The following is a 16,662-nucleotide window of genomic DNA, read 5'->3' as shown; positions in this document are numbered from 1 at the left end:
GCGGGAAGGCGAGCTCAGAGTTGGTCAGGAGGCAGAAAATGAGGCGTCCAAACCCCCAGGAGACCATCCTGGGTGGAGGGATGTGACATCATTATCACCCCTAATTTCTGATCTCACAGGGCGTCACTGTCCCGGGGGGCAACGAGAACAAAATACATCATAGCCTGGAGCCATGGAAACGGCCCAGGACTGGCATCCCACAGGCTCCGGATCGGCCGTGAGCTTGCTCTGGGGCCTCGCTGGCCTCCCGTGGAAGTGGGCGCTCACCCCCCCGCCCCGACATCAACTCCCAGGGTGTGTGTGGGGTCACTCAGAGGAACACAGTGCAGCCCGTTCACCATGATAGACGCCATCCGCCGAGGAGGGACGGGGACCCCTCTGACTATGCCGCCGCAACTCCTGGACTGCTCAGTGCCCGACACCCCAGGGATCACGGACACCCAACACTTCTGCGAGCCGCCCATCGGCCGTGTGACGGCTGGAAGTGACGGGAAGAAAGGAGAAAGAAGCAGAAGGGGACACAGACAGATGGAAATGCAAGAGCCTGAAACAGAGCGCAGTGGAGAGGGGACAGTGGACGAGGCGAGCAGAGTCGGCGGCAGGGGTCCCGTCCCTTGCAGAGCCTGCGCCCGAGGAGCACTGCGCACACACCGAGGAGGGGCTGTAGGTTTGGAAAGTTCTCTCTTAAGACCGGGAGCCTGGATTTGTGCTCAAGTCCCTGCTCTGCACCTTCCTGCCTTAGTTTCTCCATCAGGAAGATGGGGAGATACTAACACGGTCGTGGCCTGGCTCTCAGGAGAGCAGGCGATGAAACAACGCACAGAGCCCTTGGGAATCTGAGAAGCACCAAAGGACCAGGAACCGCTAGGACAACCCACAGGCACTTGGCAGCGGCCGCCCAGGCGGGGGGCAGGTCAACAGGCCGGCCTGGGCGGGGTTCCACAGTGCCCACCCCTCTCACACTCGGATGGGGGCTGGGGACACCTGCTGGCTTCCCACCAGGCTCCTTCAACCAGTTCTGGGAGAGGGAGGGGTGGTGGTCGGGGGAACCACCTCCCGGGCCTTGGCCCTGGCTGGGGCCCACCCGGCCTCCCGGCAGAAGCGCAAGTTGCCCCAGAAACTCACCTCGGTGGCTGCTGCCGGCACAGGTGCGGGCCAGTGTGTGGGGCTTGGGAGAGTGGTGCGGTGGGCGGGGGCCCTGCGCCTGGCCGTTGCCACAGAGACACAGGCAAAGAACACCCAGCCCTTCCTGGCCCTGGGGGCAGTGGGCCCGGCTTCCCGGGCCATGGCGGCACGGGAGCCAGGCAGGGGGTGAGCTCCTGGGGAGGCCCTCTGCGGTCTGCCCGTCTGTGTGCCTGCCGGCCCCGACGGACTTGAGCGCCCGAGTGCCTAGGCCTGGTGTCATCAGCGTGGCTTTCATACCTGCTCCCATGACGGGCAGGGCCAGGAATTCCCGCTGGGACCAGGCCACAGGCCTGCCAAGGCCAGGGGGACAGGGCTCTGTCCTGAGCTGGCCCAGCAGCTCCAGCTCAGACCGGGTCCTCTTGGGGTGGGCCCTGTTGTCTCCCCCAAGACCCCAAGGCCCCATCCCCATTCCCGCTACCTCCAGGGAAACCCTCTCCCAGAGCTAGAAAGGCAGCAGGTACAAGTCACCGAGATCAAAACAGGGCTCAGCCCATGGGGCCACCAGGCAGCTATGAGCTGGGCGCGGTGCCGTCGGGGGCACAGGAGGACCCCGCCCACACCAAGCAACCGCTTCATCCCTGAAGCCTTCCTGGCACTCTCCCCTTGAGCGTCTCGGCCCTGGCACCCGGGCATCAGATCTCATTTTAAACTGTAAGGACTAACCGAGGGTTGCCAACTGCTTACCCTGCCAAGCAAGGTAGTAAAAAAGCCAGAAACCAAACATCATTACCATTATTCCAGAAAAGACACCACCAGAAGTTAACGAGGAGGACACACTGTCAGAAACACTATTCATTTAGCAGTGGTTAAATGGAGGCATTTGGTTTAAGAAAAGCTCACGGTCTCGTGCCCATTTTTCCCATTTGGCTGCAAACCAGCCATTGGAAACCACGGATCGAGTCCAATACACCCATTGACAGATGGAAAAACTGAAGCCCCGGGGAAGCAGGGACTTGCCTGAGATCTCACAGGGGGAATCCAGGACTTGCACCTGTCTGCAGCCGCACAGAGTCCCCAGACGCTCCTTCCGCCAACGTTCAGAGCCTGGATCCCCACACCCAGAGGTCCCAGGGCAAAGACAGAGGCCGAGAGGCCAGGTGGCTTCCTTACCCTGCTGGGACCCTGGCCAGGTGGACGTCCTGCTCCTGGCTGCCAGGGTGCCACGGGGGCTGGGAGCAAAGAGGGCGGTGCAGGGGCCCCAGAGCCGGCCTGGAGGCACATCAGGTCCCCTGCCTACTGCGGGGGTGCGGGGGCCCAGCATGCCGCCCCAACACAGAGCCCCGCCAGCACTCGCTCTGCCTCTCTGAGTTTCACATCCTCTTCCGGTGGCTTTGTGGGGTGCAGGGGACCTGGCGGAGAGGGCCGCTCCGAGCCCGATCTGGTTCCTGTCTCCGCCCAGCCCTGCCTTCCCGTGGGACCTGCAGGTTCCTCTTCTCTCCGAGCCTCAGTTTCCTGAACGGTTATGGATGTGCGGGTGCGCGGGAGAGATACGCAGGTTCTTCAAACACAAACTCTTCCCCAGCCCGGCTTCGCGGCCTCTCTTGACCTGGAATTCTCATCGCTGGGCTCCAGAGGACATTTCTTATAGAGAAGAAAGAACCTCTGTGAGCACCAGTTGGGAATCCCCGGGGACAGGGGCATCCCGGGACTGGGGGCTGGGTGGGCACCAGAGAAACTGAGCTGAAGGTTCCTGGTGGAATGTGCCCATCCCCGCCCCCCAGGCCACCCTTGTGCCTACAGCCCGAGACCGGCTCCCCACACAGTGAATTCTCTCCATCGGCTTCTGTCCCGCTGCCTGCAAGAGAATCCCAAGTGCTCCCTGCCTCCAGCCTCTACGCGGTGAGGGTTGAGGGTGGAGGGGCGGAGGGGGTCCCTCCTCCTCCCCCTCCTCAGCCATTGCGGCCTCCTGCACACGGTGACGCTGAACTCTGACCTGGGAGAAACAGCAGAGGCGACTGGGCTCTGAATCTGCCCGCCCTGAGCCCCTGGGCCACTGACTTAGCATTTCGTACTGACTCAGTTTCCTCATCTGTAAAATCGGCCCAAGGGTGCCTGGGGATTCGGCAATGTGCGTTCTGATCACTCCCACGGTCACGAGCCTGCTCGAGCACCGGCATGTAATGAACGCTCAACAGATGTTGCTGGCTCCGTCTCCCAGAGCGAGCGCCAAACGGCAACGTGGGGCCCGTCCAGGGCGAGTGTGGGCCCCGCAACTGGATCCCAGTGGAGAACTCGGAAATGCTGTCTCCCAGCAGTAAACAGAAGCTGGGGTGCAGCCGGGCTGAAGAGCTCCAAAGAGGGAGACAGCCCCGGGGTGCAGAGGCTGTCCCCTAGCTGTGAGACCTCGGGCATCCCTTGATGCAGCCTGCTGCCCTGTGGGCACCGGCAAGCTCGCCCATGCCTCTGGGGGCTCCAGATGAAATGAGGGGGTGGGAGGGCCTTTCCTGAGGTTTGACCTCCTCATCGCAAGGTGGGCCCCTGATCCTGGTGCTGCGGACAGGGTCAGTGGATGGGAAAGTGCTTCCAGCTGGGCAATGTGCCCGGGGGTGTGGGAGAGCTTCGAGAGGCCCTTGGAGGAAGCGTGTGTCCAGGGCGGGAACCAACAGGGAACCGGGCTGCCCCTTAGGTGTATCTGTTGGGCGTTTCCTGGGGACCCGGCCCCTGGCGAGGGACCACGTTCTTTCCATCGCTCCTGAGTGTCAAACAAGGCTCTCCGTGCCCTTGTCCAGAGATCCCCCAGCCGTCACACCGGCTACCCTGCCCTGCCCCCACCCCAGGCTCCCAACACCGATCATTCTGGCCTCAGGACCCAGTCTCCAGCTAGTTCTTCAGGAGCCAGGCCGCTGGGGCAGAGCTCACTGGGGCCGGCTGGCCGGGAAGGCCCAGGCGGGCCGCTGCAGGAGACCAGCTGTCAGCTAGAGGCGAGAAGAGCAGGAGCCCTGAGGAGGCGGGGCAAGGGAGGGGTGGGGCGGGGCGGGCGCGTCCACCCCTCCTCCCAGCCGAGAGGGGGAGAGCAGAGGCGCCTTTGTTCCCTGCCAGTCTGGTGTCACCACATGGTGCCCCGCATCACTGTCACTGCCTGGAACCAAAGACCAGCCACGGAGCGCCAGGGCTCTGGGGGCTGGGGACAGTCAGGAGCCCTCCCCCTGCACTCCGACCACACTGCCCCTACTGAGGCTGCCCCCCCCACCACCAAGCACACACAAGCCTCTCCTGTGCAGCCACTGGACATGGGGGAACACTCGCACCATCCCTGAGACGCTTGTCCCAGGACCCCAGGTCTTGGGACCTGCCCACGGTCCCACGCCCTGCCCGCTGTACCAGACGGCTCTAGGAAAATGCACCTGGGCAGCCACGCACAAGCCCAGACGTAGCGAAACCCCACTCCCGAACCCGCCTGCGTGTACCGACGCGCCGCCGCTCCTCGCCACCCAGAGCCAGCCCTTCGGCGGGGGACAGATTGCTGGGTAGGCCTGCTGAATTCCACATCTGGGGGAACCCTCTGCGGGCTCCGGGGGACAGGCCCTGGTGGGTACGAAGCACGTTGTTTATAAACACTAGTGGCTGTCGCTAGGAGCTGTGACTCAGAGCCGGAGCGGTGACTCTTCTCCAAGCTGTTTACCCGGCACAACATCCTGTCCAGGAGGCAGATAGGAGAGCCTGGCTTCGGCTCCTCTTTCCGGCAGCCTCCTGATCTGACTCGGGGTCCCGCCAGGGGCGTGGGACAGCCCAGCTCTCCTCCCCCTCATCTCTGGAGACCTGTGGCCACTGCCGGTCAGGCTCTGCTGGGTCAGGTGACGCTGCAGGCTTGCATGCGAGACCAGCCCCTACAGCCGGGAAAGGGCTCAGAACTGGGGTGCATCCACTCTGGCTCCCCCCGGCTTCAGCTGTGAGAGAGGCCCAGGACCCAGGGCCCTGTAAACACCGCTGCCTGCTGCCAAAGGCGAAGGTTTGCCTACACTTAGATGCCTTGGAGGCACGCACGGCTCCTGCCGGCCCTCGGCCCCCACAGCCCAGCCTGGCCCTGTCTCTGGGGGTCCCTGACGGGGGCAAAGCACTCTCCCACGCAGCATCTGTCAAACAGATGCAGCCCCGGCAATCGCCTCAAGATCAAGGCCCAGAGAGGGCAAACCACTAGCCCAAGGAGGCCCAGGGGGTCCATTCCAAGGCCAGGTGCACGCCTTGTCCTGTCTGGCGAAGGCAGCTCAATTTCCTCTGCTCTGGACGGGGTTCAAGGTCACAGGCGGACCTGCTCCTGGCAGCACAAGCCGGCTTGGGGCTGCTGGGTCCCTGTCAGCGGCGGGCGGAGCACGGAGGTCTGTCCCCCGTATGACACCCATCTTGGGATTCTGATTCCGATGTCCCCTGTCACTCCGCCCAACCCCCGGCCCCCCACAACCCAGTGTCTAAGCTGGAATCGATGACCGCCCCCCACCCAATATTTCTACCATTCACCGATGTGCCCGTGTGGATATAAATTAAGTGTCACGATGCCAGAGGCGGGGACTGGAGCTCGGGGTGAGCTCAGGGACGGGAGCCTGGAGACTGGCAGACTCATCTGAAGTCACGTGGCAACTTCGAAGTCACCGTCTGGCTTGGAGGCTGCTGCTCTCAGCAGCTCCCAGCGCCGTACAGTAAGGGTTGAGCGAGATTCTAGCCTCCCGGCGCCCTTCTGTGGGCAGGGTACCCCTGCTTATAGAAGGGCCAAGAGGGGCCAGAGGAAAGCCCCTTCCCCTGCTCCAGGCTGGGGAGACCCAGGGACCCCCGGGAATTGTGGGGTCACAAGAAACAACCCCCAGGAGAGCTGGCAGGGAGAAAGGCAAGGAGGAGCTATTTCGGCAGCTGAGGCCTGGCCCTACTCCAGGCAGAACAGTAACCCGGCGGTAGGTTGGTGGGCTGCTCCCGCTGCTGATTCACCGGCTGCCCAGGACTCCCCTGTGCTGGCTGCCTGCCTGCCGGCCCTTTTTACCAGCCCACTGAGTCACACAGGTTGCCAAGAGGCTGAGGCTCCGAGAATCGAGGCCCTGCCCCAGCTGATCCTGCAGGCACACTGCCTGGCAGGCTCCAACACTGCCAAGGGCACCACTGGGCCGCCGAGGACAGCTCCTGCCCCTTGCGGCCTGCCCCCATGCCCATCTTGACGGTGAGCCCATCGTCTGACTTTAAGGCCTCCCACTGGCCTCCACACGGGGATGGCCTCCACCCGAAAGAAAAGCTTGAAGTCCTGGACGGGAGCACTTAGGACAGGGCCCCTCACTACCCAGAAGCAGCCTGGGACACTCCGAGTCAGGGTCAACCGATCCTTCAGAAAATGCACTAGAAAATCCTCCCAGCAAATTCAAACTGCTATAAAAGTCTCTGAACAATTTCACTTCACCCCCTGTCCCTGAGGACCCGCAATGGTGTGTGGCTTCCCCATCGCAGACCAGAGCAGCCTCAGGCTACAACTCCAGCACTCAGCCCACACGCGCACCCTGAGCCCCGGCTAGGCGTCAGGCGGGGGGCAGGTGCCAGCGATATCCCAGGGAACAAAACGGGTCAAAATCGCCTTCTGGTCTGGGGGCATAAGAAGCAAAATGCATGTCAGAAGGGGAATATTCTGGAGCAGAAAACACAGAACAGCGTGAGAGGGCTTGAGCCTGCTGTGTCCTTTGATGGACGCGGGTGGGGGGGGCTAGAAAGGGCCACGTGGGGGAAGGCTCCAGAAGGGGATTAAAAAAAAACAGTTCACGGACTAACACCCCCCAAAGTGGGCTGTCAGCTCCCTGGGGGCAGCATCTGTCCCGCTCCCCCCTCACACCCCAGGGCCAGAGCGACGCCGGGCCCGAGACGCATTCCCGCAGCTGCTCACGGGGAGGCGGGTGACTTTGCTGCTCCCGCACGCGCTGCCGTCCCAGGAGTGGAAAGAGCCCTGGTGTTGCAAGTGTGTTTTCGGTTCTTCCCTCTTTTTAAGCACTGGAAGACGTGTGCCCTCTTTGAGAGCAGGCAAGGACCCGCAACAGGGCCAGGCACGGTGCGGGCCCTCAACCAATCCCCGGGACGCGCCAGCAAGCTGGACGGTCCGGACAGTTCCTCCAGTTTCAAAGTCCCTAGATTGGAAACTACTCAGAGTTTGGGGCTCATGCGTGTTGCTCATGGGGAGACCCTCAGAGAAGCTTCCCGGAGGAGGCGGCGAGGCTGGAGAGGAGCCCGAGGGATGGCAAGGAGGAAGGGCATGGGAAGGGCATGCCTCTCTGCCAACCTGCCATTCGAGTGCTTTCCAGAGAGCGAGGCTAGGAGCAGAGGCTGGAGGCGAGCCAGGCTTTCTGGGAAGCAGGAGCCAGGACGTTCCCAGAAGCAAGCCTGCTGTGGGATGATGGCAGGGTGGGGAGGCGGGTGGCTCGGCTCTGGTTCAACCTGGGGTTTTGGCTTCTTTGGAAACTCCTGGCATAACAGGAGCGCTTGGGCAACGGGTCTCCGCTCACCGGGTAAGTAGAGGTTGCACCGCGCGGGGTCTGACGGCGTAGACGAAGCAGCCGGTCCACGCAGCATGGGCAGGGCGGGCTGAGGAGCGGCGGGGAGCTGAGCCCACAGTCGGGTCCCTGTGCCCAGCAGGGCCTGGTCCCTTGCGGCTTCAGGGCCGGGGAGTTGGGACAAATGGGCCCTTGTGGTGAGAAGGCTGCCCGCTGTGCTAGGGACACCGTGTGCCCGGTGCCGTCACCCACCCGCTGCCTGCACGTGGGGGCCCAGGGCCTGGGAAGCAGGGCTCTGCTTTCAGAGGGGGACCTCCGGGGCTGCCCTAGCCTCTGGAAGGGATCTGGGGCTCCAACTGGCTGCCGGGAGGCGGCCGCGCTGGGGCCTGCTTCCCTCTTTCCCAGTCTTCCAGCAAGGAGTTTCCCCGAGGAGCGGGGGGCGGGGGGGGGTTGTGGTCAGGGCCTTGGGGCTGAGTGACAGTTTCAGAGACACAGCCTTTGTTCCCCCCCTGCCACCCACTGACCCACAGTCAAGACGACTTTGCCCCTTCCTTGATTTCTCCTCCTTGGCAAGGTCCCTGGGCCTCTCCGGTCTGCCTCCAACTGCTCCTACGTGGGAGGCCCCCACGAGACACCCCTTGTGCTGGGGACCCTCCAAGGGCGATACAGGTCTCCATGCTGCCATCAGGCAACCCAACCTTGCGAGCTGCGCACGCTAATAAGCGTAACCCCTTTCCCAGCCGAGAAACCCGGGAACAGGCAAGTGGACGGGGGCAGGAACACGCCGGCATCCTCGTGGTCACAAGCTGGGCCCCGTTCTTTGGAAAAGCAAGGCGCAAACACGCGCACACGCACGCACTGGCGTGCCCCACGTGCACGCGCTGCCTCTCCCCCACCCGTAGCCGGTCACGTGTTTCCAGGCGCCGCACGCGAGTCCCGTCACACACAGGCACGCTTCACTGCCACTAGGCTTGCCACGCCCGCGGCTGGCACAGGACACACGTGGCCACAGATTCACTCCAGTGCGCGCCGTCACCCGGAGGCATGGAGAGGCGCCCACGTGCAGGTGCGGGACTGCGCACGGCACCCTGGAGCCTCGGGTGTACCCCACACCCCGCACATCTGCCTGAACACGGTGGCCACTCTGGGTCCCCAGACCCGGGGAGCATGCTCCCTCAGGGCCCGCCCCACGCCTGCTTCTGGCAGGGCTGGGCGAGAAGGGAAGGAGGACACGTGTGTTTTGTGCAAGGATCTCCTGGCCCCATGTGGCTGTGTAGAAAACTCCCTGAAATACGGAGGAACTGCCGTCGTCCTCTGTTTTGGGGGGGAGGGCGGCAGGGGGGGGGGACGCTGCCAGTTCGGCCTTTTCTGCCCTGGGCGCTGCCTGCCTCCCCTGCCGCTCGCCTCGCTCCGCCGCCCGCAGCTGTCACCTACCCGTCTGGCCCCCCAGTGCCTCAGGCCAGGTGGACGACCTCACCCTTCTACTTCAGCCCTGAGCAACCAGAGGGCCAAAGGGCACCCCCGGGCACCTTCCTGGGCAGCACACCCTAGAACTCTGGCCCCAGGGGGGAGGTGATCCAGGTGGAGCTCACCTTCAGGTAGCACGTGGCCAGCGACTCAGCTTCTCCGGGGGGCTGGTTCCCCACCTAGAAAACCATGCGGATTGGACTCAAGGCCAGCCCCCTGCTCCCCAGGGGCAGTCAACACGGCCTGTCTTCACAGCTGGTGGGCCACCCCAGCATCTGCCTTCCTCCAGGGGGAAGAGACATTTCCTGCCACCTGCGGAGGGCTTGCAGCAGAGGCTGGGATGGTACCGGGGGCTTCTGGAGCGTTTCACACACCTGGGCATCCCTGAGTCCACAGGGGAGTTGAGGGAACCACCGGTCTGGAATCCTGCGAGTCCAAGCCTGCGCTCCCACTCAGCCTTCCCAGACCTCTCTCTCCCCCTTGACCTCCTGCATGCTGAGAGCTGTGGACAGAGACCTTCAAGGCCGGGCTCCGCCCTCCTCGGCCCAGCCAGGTGCTGTGGGCGGCAGTTCAGGTGGTGGGGGTTCCCAGGGCTTAAACATCCTGGTCCCGCCCTCCCGACTTTGACCGGCAGTTACAGGCAGAGGACCAGGACCGCAGGGGACAAAGGAAGGCCTGCACTCCACAGGATCCCCAACGTGGTGGGTAGGTTTCTGGACTCAGAACTCAGAAGCCGCGACCACGGCCTCCCCAGCCCAGCGGCGCACACACAAGTCAGGTGGGCACACCCGAACCCCAGGCGGCATGGGGAGATGATAAGCCCGCCCTCCCCAAGGGAATGCATTCCTCATCCCAACCCAGAGAGAGGGAAGAACCCGGGTGCTCTCCAGCCCCAAGGGAATCCCCACCCCCCTCAGGTCTGGCAGGCGGGGGATATGGCTCCCACATCCTAGCCTCCGCCACTGTGTGGCCCTGCCCCGTTCCCCCTCCCCGGCCGCAAGCCCAACTGAGGCTCACCTCCTCTGCCCGAAGGCTCGGCGGGACCACCAGCATGAACGCGGGCAGGGGCTGCACCCGGCCTGGAGCCGAGGACAGGAGCGCGCCGCCTGCTGTCGCCCTGCTCCCAGCCTGCAGCGCCCTGCCCCCGCTCCGGGCACTGACTTGGCCACCGGCCGGGCCATTGTCTGCACCGCCCTCGCCCCGCCCCTCCTCCCGCCGAGCACGGGTGAGGGGTTACTGGCCAGAGTGGGCAAGGCGCGCCGCCCCAGATCCAACATGCGAGCCTGGCACAGGGCAGAGGATGCCACCCAGCCTCCTCCCAAGGCCTGAGGTGGGCACGCCCCCTCCCCTTTGGACAGAGGGGGTCTGGGAAGCTCAGAGGGTGGGGTGATGGCCCCAGACCACAGAGTGAGGAAGGGTCAAGGTCAGACTAGAATCCTGGTTCCCTGAGGGCACTGGGGAACCCCTGAGGTCACCAACGAGATCACGTATCACTGCCCTTCCCAGAGGGAACACCTGAGGGTACCTGGGCCTCACACCCTTCCCAGCTCCAAAATCCACCCCTCCTAGGGCACTCTAAACCCCAAAGGCCCTCTCTCTTCCATTCCAAGGCAAGGCAAGGGGTTCCAGGGCCTTGCTCCCTCCCTGTGGACACCATCTGGTCTGCGTGCTCACTGCTAGGGACGGGGTCAGCGCCCATAAGCGAGAGCGGGCCCTAACAGAGCCCACAAGGCTGGGGTTCCTTCTTCTCCACAGTTTGCTCACAGTGGGAGGAAAAGCAAGGCTCAGGGGGGTTCAGCGCCCATTCAAGGACACTCGGTAATAAGCACTGCATTGGGATACGGACACAGGTGTCCACCTCCGAGCCAATGGCCTTAACCGTAAAGCCACCTGCCTCCCCCCAGCACCCAGGTGTGAAGCAGGCCAGTGGAGAAGCAAGCACAGAGGCTGGTCTGGTCCAGACCACCCCAAAGCCCCAGTAGGTGACATGATTTACAGCCCAGTGTTCATACACCGAATGGTGAACACACAGGCACGGGGGAAGATGGGGCCACAGATGGGGAAACTGAGGCTGGCGACATGCCAAGGTCGACAGAGCTAGTCAGCCTCAGCTGGCCCCGACAGAACCGAAGTCCCCTACTGTGGGGCTCTAACCGCTCCACCCTCCCTGGACCCCAAGCCCGGCTTCTTGCCCCGCTGGCAGCCCGCCCATCTACGGTGTCCTCTGACCCTACATTTTCTGACGTCGCGCCACCCCAACTGTGCTCAGGTATCCAGGAAGTAGCTTCTGTTGCTAGGGGGACTGCCTGACAGAAGGTGGCTGGCTGGCAGGGTGGAGTCGGGGGAGGGAGAAGCAGACGGGGGTTTCCCTCAGGAAGGATCTAGGGCAGGGGCTGTGGGCCACTGTGGATCAGACCCTACAACTAGGGTCTCTACTGAGGCCACTGGAAAGCCCCAGCCCTGAGCCTTCCTGCCCGCAAGTGTTTGGGGGGGCCCGCGGTTGCCAGGCAACGGCTCCAGGTTGCCATGGGAACTCTCTCTCCTTCTGGGGCTTGTCATTTTTCGGGGGATGCCCTCTCTTCTCCACCTCCTCACTCTGGCTCGGCTGCCCTGGGAGGAGACGTCTAGGTTCCAGAAGCTCACTCCCCCACCCCACGGAGACGCACCCAGCAGCGACCCTAAGAAGATTCGGAGGATCAAAACCTCAGAACTCTGAGAAAATGCAGAGCGCAGAGCCCAAGGTCTTCATTAGAGCGGGAGGGGGGGGGGGAGCGGGGGGGGGCGGGGGGGCGGGAGGCTAAAGGGGCTCATTAACTCTGTTTATGTCTCCACGCCCACTGTTAACCATCACCTTGGGGCCTGTCCAGCCCTGACGTGGGAAGTTCATTGCAATCGCAAGGAATTCGGTGCCAGCCCCTAGGCCCAGCCCCACCCGGGCCTGTCTGTGCACTAGGACATGTTTCCACCGGCCCTCTCGCGACCGTTCACCATCCAGTGCCTTAGTTTCCCCTTCTGTATATGCAGACGGCAGCGGTACCCACGTTGCGGATACAATGCAACACAGTAGCCCAAGGCCAGGCTCGGGGAAGGCACTACAGGCCGGCTGCCCACAGCACCCACGGACGTGGGGGAGGGTCTGGGAGTTACTCTGCAGGGCACAGCCCCGTGGCCGGCATGCTGCTGATGGCCAAGTAGCTACCGACCCCAGGTCCCCAGCCTCCCAGCCTGATGCGTTCTCCTAGGACCTACTCTCTGTCCTACACCCCCCATTCCTGTATTTCGTCACCATGGTCTCGTCTTCTCGGCCAAGGCGATCCCTGCAGCGGCTCTTGGTTAGTGTCCCTTGTGAGAATTAGCCGTGACCCACTGTCAAGGGCCAGCGGCCTCAGCCTCGTGGGACCTGGGAGTGCCCAGGGGCCAAGGTAAGAAACTGCCTCACTTCTGGGGCCAGTAACACCTGGGCACTTTGCTTCATTTCCCTGATGCCCGTAGAAGCCCCTACTGTCCTGTGGGGAGCCCGGGGCCCCTCTTCCTCAGCCCAAGGCGGCCCTGCCCAGTTTGTGGGAGGATGGGGCAGAACCCCACCAGGTGAGCGGTGCGGGAGCTCAGGCAGCACTGCGCCCCTTGGGCAAGGTCTCTGGGGACAGGGACCCCTCGCGTCTCAACAGCCCACCCACCTGGATGGCTGGCTTCCAAGTGCCACCATCAGGCACAGCCGCCCTGGCTGGCAGGAACCGGTGAGCTGCCAGGAAACCACAGAGGGTAACCAGAGCTGCCCTGCGAGGAGCCCCTGAAAATGGTCGAGAAGGGACAGCTTGGCTTGCAGGTGAAGAAGGAAACACCGACTCCCCACCTGCGGGGGCCTGGCCCTGCTAGGTTCCCGGGCCTCCCCTCCGGGGCACCACCGAGTCACTACCGTGTGGCCCCACCTTATCTGACTTCCTCTGCGGTGTGGGTCACCCCTGAAATGACGATGCTGCTGTTGTGTTTACAGCTGAGTGTTGTCTCCTCGCAACTGGAAGGTGAGACCTTTGTCTACGGGTGGTGCTCGGAGCTGGGCTGGGAAAGCGGCAAAGGGGGGGTCACAGCGCCACCTGCTGTTCCAGATGGCACACCACAGCCCGGCGCTGGGGGCCTCTGCCCCAGAGGCCTACGGGAGAGTTCCCCAGACCCCAACTGCTCTCCCCAGCCCCCTGCGCACCTGGGTGCCTAGTCTTCAGGGTGAGAATCACTCCAGTGCTCCTACTGGGGTTGAACTGTGTCCCCAGAAAGCTAACCCAGCACTTGTAAATAAGCCTTACTTGGAAACGGTGTCTTCGTGCAAGTCACCAGGTTAGGATGGGCCTCATCCAGTGACAAGTGTCCTTACAGAAAGGGGAAAACTGGACACACACACGCAGAGGAGGTATGTGAAGACCGAGGCAGGCTTTGGAGCAGTGCACCTGAGAGTCCAGAAATGCTGTTGGCACCACGAGAAGTTGGAAGATGTAGCTCTAGAAGCTACATCTAGAAGCTCTAGAAGGTCTCCCAGAGCTTCTAGAGAGAGCATGGAACTCCCGACACCTGATATGGGACTTTCTGCCTTCAGAACCGACGGAGAAAAAATTTCTGTTCTTTTGAGCCAAAGTAGTACCAATTTGTAGTACCTTGTTATGGCAGCAACAAAAACAGATTACACCCTCTCCCCCAGGACCAACCCCAACCTTGACCACCCCGGCCAAGTGCAGCCAAGCCAGCGTTCCCGGCCCCAGGAAACTGATGGCGACTCAGCAGGTGACCTAGGGCAGTGAGGACAGAGCGCGTGCGAGGGCCTGGTAGAGTCAGGCCCTCATCTTCAGGCTCCCCGCCTTGAATCCAGCCTGACCACAGAACTTCCTCCTGGAATATACCTCTGCACCCACACTGCCCAGATGATTCCCGCCAACACCCCACGAGCGGTCCTGGGGACGGAGCCCGCCCCAGTTGGTCCTGTTCGGGGACTGCAGCCCTGGCCTCTGGGGGGACCAGGAGGCAGGGGCTCCCCGCCGAGCTGAGTTGGGATTCTGGCTCTCGGATGGTGAGCAGGTCCCTGGGAGGCCCGTGTGTCCCACGGCACAGACAGCCAGGAGTCCCTCCCTGCAGGCTGGGGTCTGGCCCCGGCCCCTCCGTCCACAGAGCTGTCCAGCTCTCTCCCAGCTCCTCTTGGCCAAATCCTCTGTGCCCCCGCGGCTCTGCAGCTTGGCCCTCCCCCGCAGCACAGTGGTCCTCCCACCCTGCTCCCAGCATCACGCTCACCCTGGAGGCTGGGAGACCCCGCTAGGGGCTCCTGCCCGCCCCCCTCCACCCTGCCTCACCGCCCTGCAGCCCCTGCCCCTCCCTTTCACTTGGATTTGCTCTGGCGCTTTGGTCCATCCCCCCCTCTGGGCTGGGACCTCCTGGAGCACAGGGACCCTCCTGGGGACCTTCCCCCCTTGCCCCCAGGCCTTGCTTGCACAGCCCCTGCCAGGGTGAGTGTGAGGGGCACGGTAGCGGAATGCGTCCACGAGAGGGTGTCAGAGCCCCTCCTGCCTCTGAGCAGCTCACGTGGTGGACGTGGAGGTTCCTAACCCGAGGAGCCTGTTGGGGGAGATGCAGGAGACTCCCAGCATGACCCGTGGGTGTCCCCTCCCTGCTCTGGTGGCTTCCCTGAGCACAGCGGGCACAGCCTGACCCCTGGTGGTCAGCACCAGCATGGCAGCCCCAGCAGGAAAACCAGAAAACAACACACACACCTTTGTTTGGGTGTAGTCAAGGCAGCGGCTCTCCCTGCCCCTAGAGGGTAAAGGAGCAGGACCTGGGGGCTCTGGGGGTGATGTGAGGAGCTTCAGAAGCCTCCCCTGTCCCTCGTTTCTCTCTCCAGTCCTCGAGATCGGTGTATTCCCAAGGCCTCCTTACCCTGGCCAGGGCACTGACTCTGGAACCCCTTCCAAATGGGGCCCCTTAGGCTGCAGCAAGGAGGGTCTTGACCTTGGTCCCCAGACCAGTGGTCAGTGCTCTGCCACGTTCTGCCTCCCCAGGTCCTCAGCACCACAAGCCGCCCAAGCTCCCCCTGTCCTCTCCTCTGACGGACCTCAAGAAAGTACAAAGCGTTTTCCCAGGACTGTGAGCACAGTGTGTCCGGGATGGAGATCCAAAGCCAACAGACAGTTCCACAAGCCTGTGGGACCCTAGGGACACCCCGTCTCTACAGCCCAATAGACAGAAGAGTAAGCTGAGACCTTTTGTGCTATAGCCCCTCCAACTGGGGGGGGGGGCCTCTTCATAGTCCACGTGCCCAAACTGGTACACCCAGCACCCCAGAGCCTGTCCTCTCCAGGTGTCCTGGGGGAAGTGCCCAGCCCGGGTAGCCCCATGAGCACCTTTCGGACCTCCTAGCCACCAGTCTGACATGGCTCTCCTCCCCATGTATGAGTCCCGGGCATGCTGCCAGGAGACTGGATGTCCCTGCCCCATGGCTGCCTCCAATCCCTTTCTTCTTTCGCCCCTTGTCACCTCTCCAGTGTCCACTCCTCCTCTGACCCCATCCCACGGCCCCCATCTGTGACGTCCATGTGTGTATGTACCTGGGGGCTCATGGGGATGCTCAGAGGAAAAGGCCGCAGATGCGAGGGGGTGAACCGGGTCCCCCAGGATCTTAGGGGCTCTCATTCCCATTGGAAACCCATGGGAGTGTTGAGCACCGGCCTGGGAGGCCAGAACCTTCCTTTCTTCTCCGGACTCCCCTCACCTCACACGCCCCGGGCCAGTCCCCGCCTCTCCTGGTCTCAGTTTCCCGGTTGTACCAGGAGGGGTTGGACGCGGAACTGCGTAAGCGCGCGCTCAGCGTGGACCGGGCGCCGCGCTCCCTCCTCGCCGGATGGGGTGTGGGCCGGGGACATGCGGGCCTCCCTCCACCCCCGCCGGCTGGGAGGGCGGCCGGGGCCGAGCCGGGGCACTCACCTGGCAATCTACCATCATCCTCAGCCCTGGCAGCGCATCGCCAGCCCCAGGGCGGGGCCCGGGGCTCGCAGAAGCCGCTCGCCTCGGCCCGCGCGCGGCGCAGGGGGGCGCCCGGCTGCGGGGCTCATGGCGCGGCCTCCCGTCCCCGCCGGGCCCGGAGCTCTGCCGCCGCCGCCGCCCGCGCTGCCGCCGCCGCCGCCGCCCGCACCGCTCCCATTGTCTGCGCCGCGCTGCGCCGCCGGCCGCTCGGGCCCCGCTGCCTGGTTCCGCCCGGACTCCCGGGCTCCGGCCGGTGGGCGGGGACAGCCGCGGCCCCGCCCCGCCCCGCCCCGCCCCGCCCGCCGCAGGTATGGGGGGCGGGCGCCACCGCGCGAGCTCGGGGGCGCGCGTCGGCTCCCGCGGGAGGCGGTGGGTGGGCCCTGCCGGGGCCGCCGGGCCTCGTGTCCACGGACGCGTGCACGCGGGGCCTGTGTGGGCCCGCGGACAGCGCGTGCACGGGAGCCGCGCCTCGCCGCAGCACACCGAGGGTCCAGCGCGCGGCGGGTACCCCGCGTCTCCCTCCCGGCTGCTTGCACGCTGCCTCCGCGCCCGCCGGGACCTC

At 64.0% G+C, this 16,662-nt stretch overlaps 1 protein-coding gene across 3 annotated transcripts in view; it reads right to left on the bottom strand.

The window, feature by feature from the left end:
- RALGDS (ral guanine nucleotide dissociation stimulator) overlaps positions 1-16,316 on the bottom strand; it is a 44,242-nt gene extending 27,926 nt beyond the window's left edge. The window contains exon 1 of one of the 3 annotated variants that reach the window (XR_006820848.1): positions 16,062-16,316. The gene's annotated coding sequence lies outside the window, so the exon portion shown is untranslated. Of the gene's footprint in view, positions 1-2,295; positions 2,765-10,121; positions 10,222-16,061 lie in introns of those variants that run through there. The other 2 variants (XR_006820847.1, XR_006820846.1) reach the window with 2 other exon arrangements.
- Between the last annotated feature and the right edge of the window lie 346 nt (positions 16,317-16,662).

Source organism: Meles meles, chromosome 11, assembly GCF_922984935.1.
Source record: "Meles meles chromosome 11, mMelMel3.1 paternal haplotype, whole genome shotgun sequence".
In the NCBI taxonomy this organism is placed as follows: domain Eukaryota; kingdom Metazoa; phylum Chordata; class Mammalia; order Carnivora; family Mustelidae; genus Meles; species Meles meles.
The sequence above is the reverse complement of the archived record's forward strand: the minus strand, read 5'-3'. Positions and strand labels throughout refer to the sequence as shown.